This window comes from Scylla paramamosain, unplaced genomic scaffold (genome assembly GCF_035594125.1).
Source record: "Scylla paramamosain isolate STU-SP2022 unplaced genomic scaffold, ASM3559412v1 Contig114, whole genome shotgun sequence".
NCBI lineage: Eukaryota > Metazoa > Arthropoda > Malacostraca > Decapoda > Portunidae > Scylla > Scylla paramamosain.
Window position 1 is genome coordinate 217,364 of NW_026973779.1, and position 7,637 is coordinate 225,000.

Consider the following 7,637-nt stretch of genomic DNA (forward strand, 5'->3'; position numbering starts at 1 on the left):
CAGATTTAAAGCATTTTGTGTGGGGAACCTGGGTCCTGGTAAAAAAGGCATTGCTGAGGTCGGCAGGGATGTTGGCAGTTTTAATCCGGTACCTTATTGTCCGGTCAGGGGGGCGTGGGGCGGCCATCTTATCATAGGGCCGGGCCCTATGATGCTGCAGCCCTGTAGGAGAGAATCTGTGGTGGAAAAGTGTTATTAGGCGTGAGTGGCGCTACAGCCTTTTGGCGCTACAGCCTTTAGGGTGCTACAACCACGAGTGGCCTATAAACAACCTATTGTTGTTTCCTGTCGCCCTAGAACCTATATCCCGAGGGGGATCCTAGATGGAGAGAGGAGACCCTGAATATCTAGCCCTGAGGTAGGGATTGTACGCTCACGGGGTGTCTCTAGGCTGCTCTAGCCAACACTAGAGGCCCCGGTGGCTAAAGAGCGCGGAGCGGGCTTGCCTAAGGCCCGATCCTGACTCTGTCGCCGGTACGAAGAAAAGAAAGGTGGAGTAGGAGGAACAGTTGGCAAAAGTCACTTATACCAGTGAGTTACTGCGATCTTCCAGCGATACCCTTAGGTGAGGCTCTCTCCACAGGGAACGTAGGGAAGACCGCGGCTCCTCGAAGTGACTGCCGGGTTGTCTATCGGTATTCTTTTTTGTCTAGCAGGCCAAAGCCTTTTTTTTTTTTTTTTTTTTTTTTTTTTTGTAGAGTCGTTGGAAGCGAAAATGCTCCTTTTTAGGTGGCTCGTGGGCGAGTGTGTGCGCCTTGCTTCCTGCCGGCCTTTTAAAGGACACAGGAGTGAGAGCAGGAGCGGAGCTGGGCGCCTATTGGTTCCTTCCGGACCCGGGGGGCGGAGCTTGTGACTCGGCGGCTCAGTGTAAGGCGGACCTTCTTCCTTCAAAGTTGGCTGCTGGTTGGTTAGCTGCTGCTGGGAGCTGGAGCTGGGAGAACCTTCTGCTACCAGAGTTGGAGGAAGTGTGCCGTGCCTCAAAATAACATAACATAACAAAGAGAGAAAAGATGGGGAGGGAGAAGTGGGGATAGTGGGAAGAATAGGGGGGTGATAAGAAGGGAATTGTAGTAGGAGAAATAGTCACTGGGGCTTGACCCAGGCGCAATTTGAATTAGGAGGGACATCTTTTTTCTTTGTTTTTTTTTTTTTTTTTTTTTTTTTTTTTAACGTGTTATATTCATTCTAAGATGGCCAGGAAGACAAGGGCTTTATCGGGGAAAGCAGGAGAGTCCTCCACCAACCGAGCAAGCCAAGCCCAACACAGCCACAGCCACGGACGCCGCCCACGCACCCAAATCCCCGGGCCAAACCACGCACAAGTTAGGGGCCAGACTATCCAGAGCCTGCATTATCAGGTTGTGAAAGAGGAGTGAAGGACAGTCAGAGTAAAAAGGTTTTTTTTGTGCTTTTTATTGGTTCAAAGAAGGACAGAGGAAGAATTGCATCCGTATAGCGGAGGGACCTACAGTTTTACGTGGGTTCCGAACCACGGATAGTAGTAGAGTGATTTGGTGATGGCCGGGATATTTATTGTATGATGTAATGTGGTGGGTGAAAAAAGCGGTGTTGGTCCTTTTTTCTTGTGTCCTGTGACTCGTCCTGCAAAAAGGCCACCCTGCTAAAAAAAAAGTGAATATAAAAAATGTCGTGGTGTTATATGCATGGGGAGGGAGAGGATGGTTTGTGATAATGATTGACGTGATGGTAGGATGTGCAATGACAGAGGCTCGAAAAGGCTCCCTCACCGCAACGAGGGGTCAAATCTAATACCATCTGCCTGCACGCGGTAAGTCGCTGGTGGCGGGGGGTGAATGGGGATTCCTGCATGGATGCTTCCAGGGCCCCGCCCCACCATCTCTTGACTACCTTCCTGCCCAGCCCTTGCCGCACCCAACTACCTCTGTGTGGGGGGTGAAGTGGCTTCCACTGAATGGTGTGGTTACCGTCCCCATCATCAGTACTGGCCGCTCCTTAACTACCTCGGGGGGTACCGCTACCGGAACGTCATGCCGACGGCCGGGGGCCCCATTGCCGTGACGTCAGTGGGAGGAGTGCGGTTCGTGCTATCCCCGTCTCTCTGGAAGTGGTCCGGTGCCCTCTTGAAACCTAGGCTGCGAGGCAGGAAAATAATGTATAAAAAACAAAAATATGAATACAAAGCCATAAGACAAAAAATATGAAAAAACCACTAGGTGTTGGCACACGACCCCACTCCCTCGGTCAGAGGCATGGTATGTTAATGGCGGTGTTTTTTTGTCTAGTCCCTTTCCCAGGAGCGGTCCGGTGCCACCTTAAAACCTAGGCTGCGAGACAGAAAAATAATGCATAAAAACAAAAATATGAATACAAAACCATAAGACAAAAAATATGAAAAAACCACTAGGTGTTGGCACGCGGGCCCGCCCACGTGAACGAGAGAACGACGATGATGCCACTCAGACACCATGAGTGGTACAGAAAAAGGAGATAGTGAAGGGAAGAAAGGAGGAGTCCATTATTAGAAGACAGGTTCAGGAGGCACAGTGGGAGGATCAAGGAGATTGCAGTGCGGCAAGTGACGGAAAGCTGGGGGGAGGTTGGTAATGAAATTGTATGTGATTGTGTGTCTGTCGGAGAAGGAGCTTAGTTGTTTTTCGATTCTATTGTGGAGTGTTATGTTAAGAGGGGGGATGTTGGACTCCTCGTGAATGGAGAGAGAGGTTCTGAAGTCGAACCATTTCGTCCCAAGAGCGAAACGAATTGCTCGGTTTTGAACCTTCTGAAGTTTAGAGAGGTTGGAGGGAGCAGAGAGAGAGAGGGCAAGAGGGCAGTAGGTTAAGAGAGGGAGAATGAAAGCTTTGTAGAGGTGAAGTTTTGTTTTTGTGCTGCTGTCGCGAAATCTTTCCAGGTTGCTCAAGGCCTTGGCGGCTATGGTTGCTTTTTGTTTTATATGTATATTGAAGTTGAGGTGCTTATCTATGGTGAGGCCAAGCACTTTGTTGTTGTTACTGATGGGGATTGGGGTGGGGATTGGATCAATTCTGTTTAGTGAGATTTGGCGGGGCTGACTTCTTTTAATGTTGAAATAAGTGACTTTTGATTTTTCGGGATGGGAGAGAATTCGCCATTTCATCTCCCACAGGCCAGTCGCCATCAGTTCCCATTGAATTTTGTCGGTTAGGAGATCTAACGACCTGGCACGGGCCAATTGCGTTACATCGTCCGCGTATTGAATAGTTAGTGAGTCATTGTGGGCTGGGAGGGGTAGGTCAGCTGTGTACATGTTAAAAAGGGTTGGGGAGAGTACGGAGCCTTGTGGGACTCCAGCCTGAGGGGTAAAAAATGACGAAAAGGTGCCCTGGTGGCGGATTCTTGTCTGTCTCTCATCCAGAAAACTACACAAGATGCGTTGTGTTAGATAAGGGAGATTGAAGTTATTACAAATTTTATATTTTAAACCGGTGTGCCAAACGGTGTCAAAAGCTTTTTTGACATCTTTTGTCACGAGTGCTGTCTTGTAATATGGCTTGTTGAAATTTAGGTAGGCTACTATGCTGTTAAGGGCGTCCTCAGTTGAGGCGTTCCTCCGGAAACCGAACTGCTGTGGTGCCAGCAATCCGTTATCTTCGAGGAACGCTCTCAATCTTAAATTGATTAGACGCTCAAAAGTTTTTCCAAGAATTTCAAGTAGGCTTATGGGGCGATAGTTTTCTGGTAAGTGAGAGTTTTTTCCGGGCTTGGCAATTAGGGTGATGTTTGAAATTTTGAAAGCCTTTGGGAAGTATCCAGAGGCGAGGCAAGCATTGAATATTTTTGTCAGGCTGGATATGATTTCTGGAGGAAGGCTCCGCACCATTGGCCAGGTGACTCCTGAGGGGCCGGGGGCTCGCCGCGGAGTGTGCCTGAGCAACCTGGCGACATCTTCCTCCTCAATGGGTGTGATGAGAGGGTGTTGTGGGTCTAGTCGTGTTAAGTGTATAATGTTATGTGGTAGTGTGTTTGCTAGGTTTTGGCGCACAATATCGGTGATATGGTGTATGTGGGCAATACTGGGCTCATGAAGAGGGAGAGGGTGTGGTTGGAAGGAGTTACGCCAGTGTGTCTGGAAGGTGTTGGTGACCTGGTCTGGGTTGGTGACTCGATCACCGTTCACTAGGAGGTACTCGAATCTTTCCCGCTGGCTTCCCTTTAGCTTGTGCACCATGTGCCAGAACTGAGTAGGGTTTCTACAGCGAGCTCCGTCCATACGGGAGACTAGAGTCCTCCAGTGAGCGCTGTGATCATCCTGTAGGCTATTTAGTATGTGTGTGCGAAGGGTGCATAGGTCTCTGTAGATGGGAATGAGGCTGTTCATGTTTTTTAAAAAGCGTGTTCTGTAGCACACTAGTAGTCGTTGTGTTTTTATGGAGGGTCTGAAGTCTATGTGAATTGTGTGTTGTTTCTTTGGGGTGTGTCTGTTGGCTGATGTCAGGATGTCACTGTGTAGTTTCGCTAGGGCGCTGTCTATTTCTGTATATGGTTGGCCTTCGAGCTGTGTTGGTCGGTGTAGATCTGTAAGTGTTTCCCTGAATCCCTCCCAATCGGCGGAGCGGTAGTCGGGGACAGGTGGGGATGGGATAGATATGGGGTTGGAGGATATTTTTAGGATTATGGGAACGTGGTCTGAACCACAGAGGGGTCCTTGGGAGATGTGGTGGTGGAAAGGTAGGGACTGCCGATTGGAGAGAATGAGATCCGGCCTGCCATTCCCATTGTGGGTATAGCAGGTAGGAAAGTCAGGACCAAGGAAACGGAGGCGTTTTAGTTGTGTGAGTTGCAGAAGTTCGTGTCCGTGTTGGTTGTTCTTGTTATGTCGAAATGCTGTGTGACTGGCATTAAGGTCTGCCAGTATGTAGACTGGTAGGTTTGTGTGGTTGAAGAGATTGTTGAGGCTGGTGAGAGGGAGCCCAGTATCCGGTCTGCTGTACGTTGTGGCGATTAGAAATTGCCCGTGTTGTGTTTCGATCTTGGTGGCCAGGAAGTGAGCTGAAGGCCAGTCGGTTATGTGGATGTGTTTGATGGTACATTTTACCATGATAGCTACGCCATCATGGCGCGTACCTGTTGTGTAGCGTGTGTTGTATCCGTAAAGTTTGATGGGTTTAAGAGGTGTGCCTGTGTGGTTGAGAAGGACGATGTCTGGATCGATAGATCGAATTGCTTCTGAGATAAGGTGTCTGTTATTCCAGAAACCGCGACAGTTTAGTTGTACTACTGTGATCATTGTTGAGTGTGTTAGGTGTTTTTCCTACCCCTTAATGCGGTTCGTGTAGATGGGGGTGAAGGTTGGGGTTGGTTTGTGAGCAGGCGTTTTGTGTCAGTCTTTTTTGTGGTGTTGTTGGTTGTGTTGGTAGAAGTAATGGCACTGGTAATGGTAGTGGTAGGAGTGGATTGTGTTGGAGGGGACTTCTGGGGCTGCGATTCACCAGAAGCTGGGTCTTCTTCGGAGCCCATGTCCCTAGGTGAGAGGGAACTGGTGTCGTTGGGTGTGGTAAGTTCGGGTTGCTGAAGTGGGGGTGTTGGAGTGTGTATCTCTTCGTTTTGTTGGAAATGTTGTTTAAAGTGTTGTTGGTTGGTTTGTTGGAAGTTTGGTGGAAGCTTTATTGTGGGGCAACCGTTATATTCAAGCAGGGAATTCATGGTTTCAGCTTGCTTTTTTAAGTCGCCAAAAGAGGTCTGAATTGAATATTTTATGATAATTTCTGCAAGCAGAAGTTTCTCTGAGTTTGTGTTTGTGTTAGAAGTAGTTTGTGTGGAAGTATTGGGTGTGGTGGCTTGTGCATAGGTAGTTGTAATTGGGGTAGGTTTTGGAGAGTTTTGTTGTTGCTGACTCTCACGTTTTATGGGACATTTAAAGGAGACCGCTGTGTGTTCCCCTTCACAGTTTATGCATTTTAAGGTGGATGATTGGCAGTTCTTGTAGTCGTGGCCCTTAGCTGCACACTTAGAGCAGATCTGTTCAGTGTCTTTGCACTGGTTAGTGCGGTGGCTGAATTTATAGCATTTGTAACACTGTGTAACCGGTCTGTATTCTTCAATATTAATGTTATAAGAAGGTACTATTTGCGAAAATATTTTGATGCCTTTATTTTTGATGAGGTCGGCCTGTTGTTTCGACCGGAGACGTATTTTAATCATGTGAGCTTTTGGGATTGCGTGTATTTCTTCAATTTGGGTTTCGTTTCTAGCTTCAATCTCCATTCGGAGATCGTCGTTAGTTTTTTTCAGTAAATAGTCGTCCACACGGCGGGCAAGGATGGTCCTGGCGGATATTTCCTCTGGAGACTCTACGAGCTCGAAACCTAGGAGTTTTAAGTTTTCGTTTGCCTGGTGAGTGGTGTGTCTTTCGCGATCAGCCTCACTGGCTAGACCAACGATAATGTAAGGGCCAGATTTAAAGCATTTTGTGTGGGGAACCTGGGTCCTGGTAAAAAAGGCATTGCTGAGGTCGGCAGGGATGTTGGCAGTTTTAATCCGGTACCTTATTGTCCGGTCAGGGGGGCGTGGGGCGGCCATCTTATCATAGGGCCGGGCCCTATGATGCTGCAGCCCTGTAGGAGAGAATCTGTGGTGGAAAAGTGTTATTAGGCGTGAGTGGCGCTACAGCCTTTTGGCGCTACAGCCTTTAGGGTGCTACAACCACGAGTGGCCTATAAACAACCTATTGTTGTTTCCTGTCGCCCTAGAACCTATATCCCGAGGGGGATCCTAGATGGAGAGAGGAGACCCTGAATATCTAGCCCTGAGGTAGGGATTGTACGCTCACGGGGTGTCTCTAGGCTGCTCTAGCCAACACTAGAGGCCCCGGTGGCTAAAGAGCGCGGAGCGGGCTTGCCTAAGGCCCGATCCTGACTCTGTCGCCGGTACGAAGAAAAGAAAGGTGGAGTAGGAGGAACAGTTGGCAAAAGTCACTTATACCAGTGAGTTACTGCGATCTTCCAGCGATACCCTTAGGTGAGGCTCTCTCCACAGGGAACGTAGGGAAGACCGCGGCTCCTCGAAGTGACTGCCGGGTTGTCTATCGGTATTCTTTTTTGTCTAGCAGGCCAAAGCCTTTTTTCTTTGTAGAGTCGTTGGAAGCGAAAATGCTCCTTTTTAGGCGGCTCGTGAGCGAGTGTGCCTCAAAATTTTTGTCGCGCGGTATATATTGAGCCAGAGCGGTCGTGCGTGTAGTAAATTACTATTTTCCCTGTTTTTCTCACTTAATTTAACATTATCGGGTCATATGCATAGGTTTTCTGTTTCAGTGTTGACCCTGCAACTGCACATTTATGACTAAATTCACATACACAAGCACAAATGTGAATAAAACTCAATATAAAGGTGGAGGGGTTGCAAGATTTTCCGGCGCGCTAAGGCATGCCGAGATAATATACCTTCTCCCCTGACTCTTTTCTTGTAGGCATGCGCAAGATTCATTCAGTATCAAGTAATGTTTCAACTGAATTCATATTCTAATTTTCAGAAACTATCTTCCATTTGGTAGCATAACCAGTTTCCCCTCTTCTAGTTGGAAGAAAAAACAAATATATTTATTAACACTAACTCCTTGCTCTTCCAGTATGGTTTATGTATATATATATATATATATATATATATATATATATATATATATA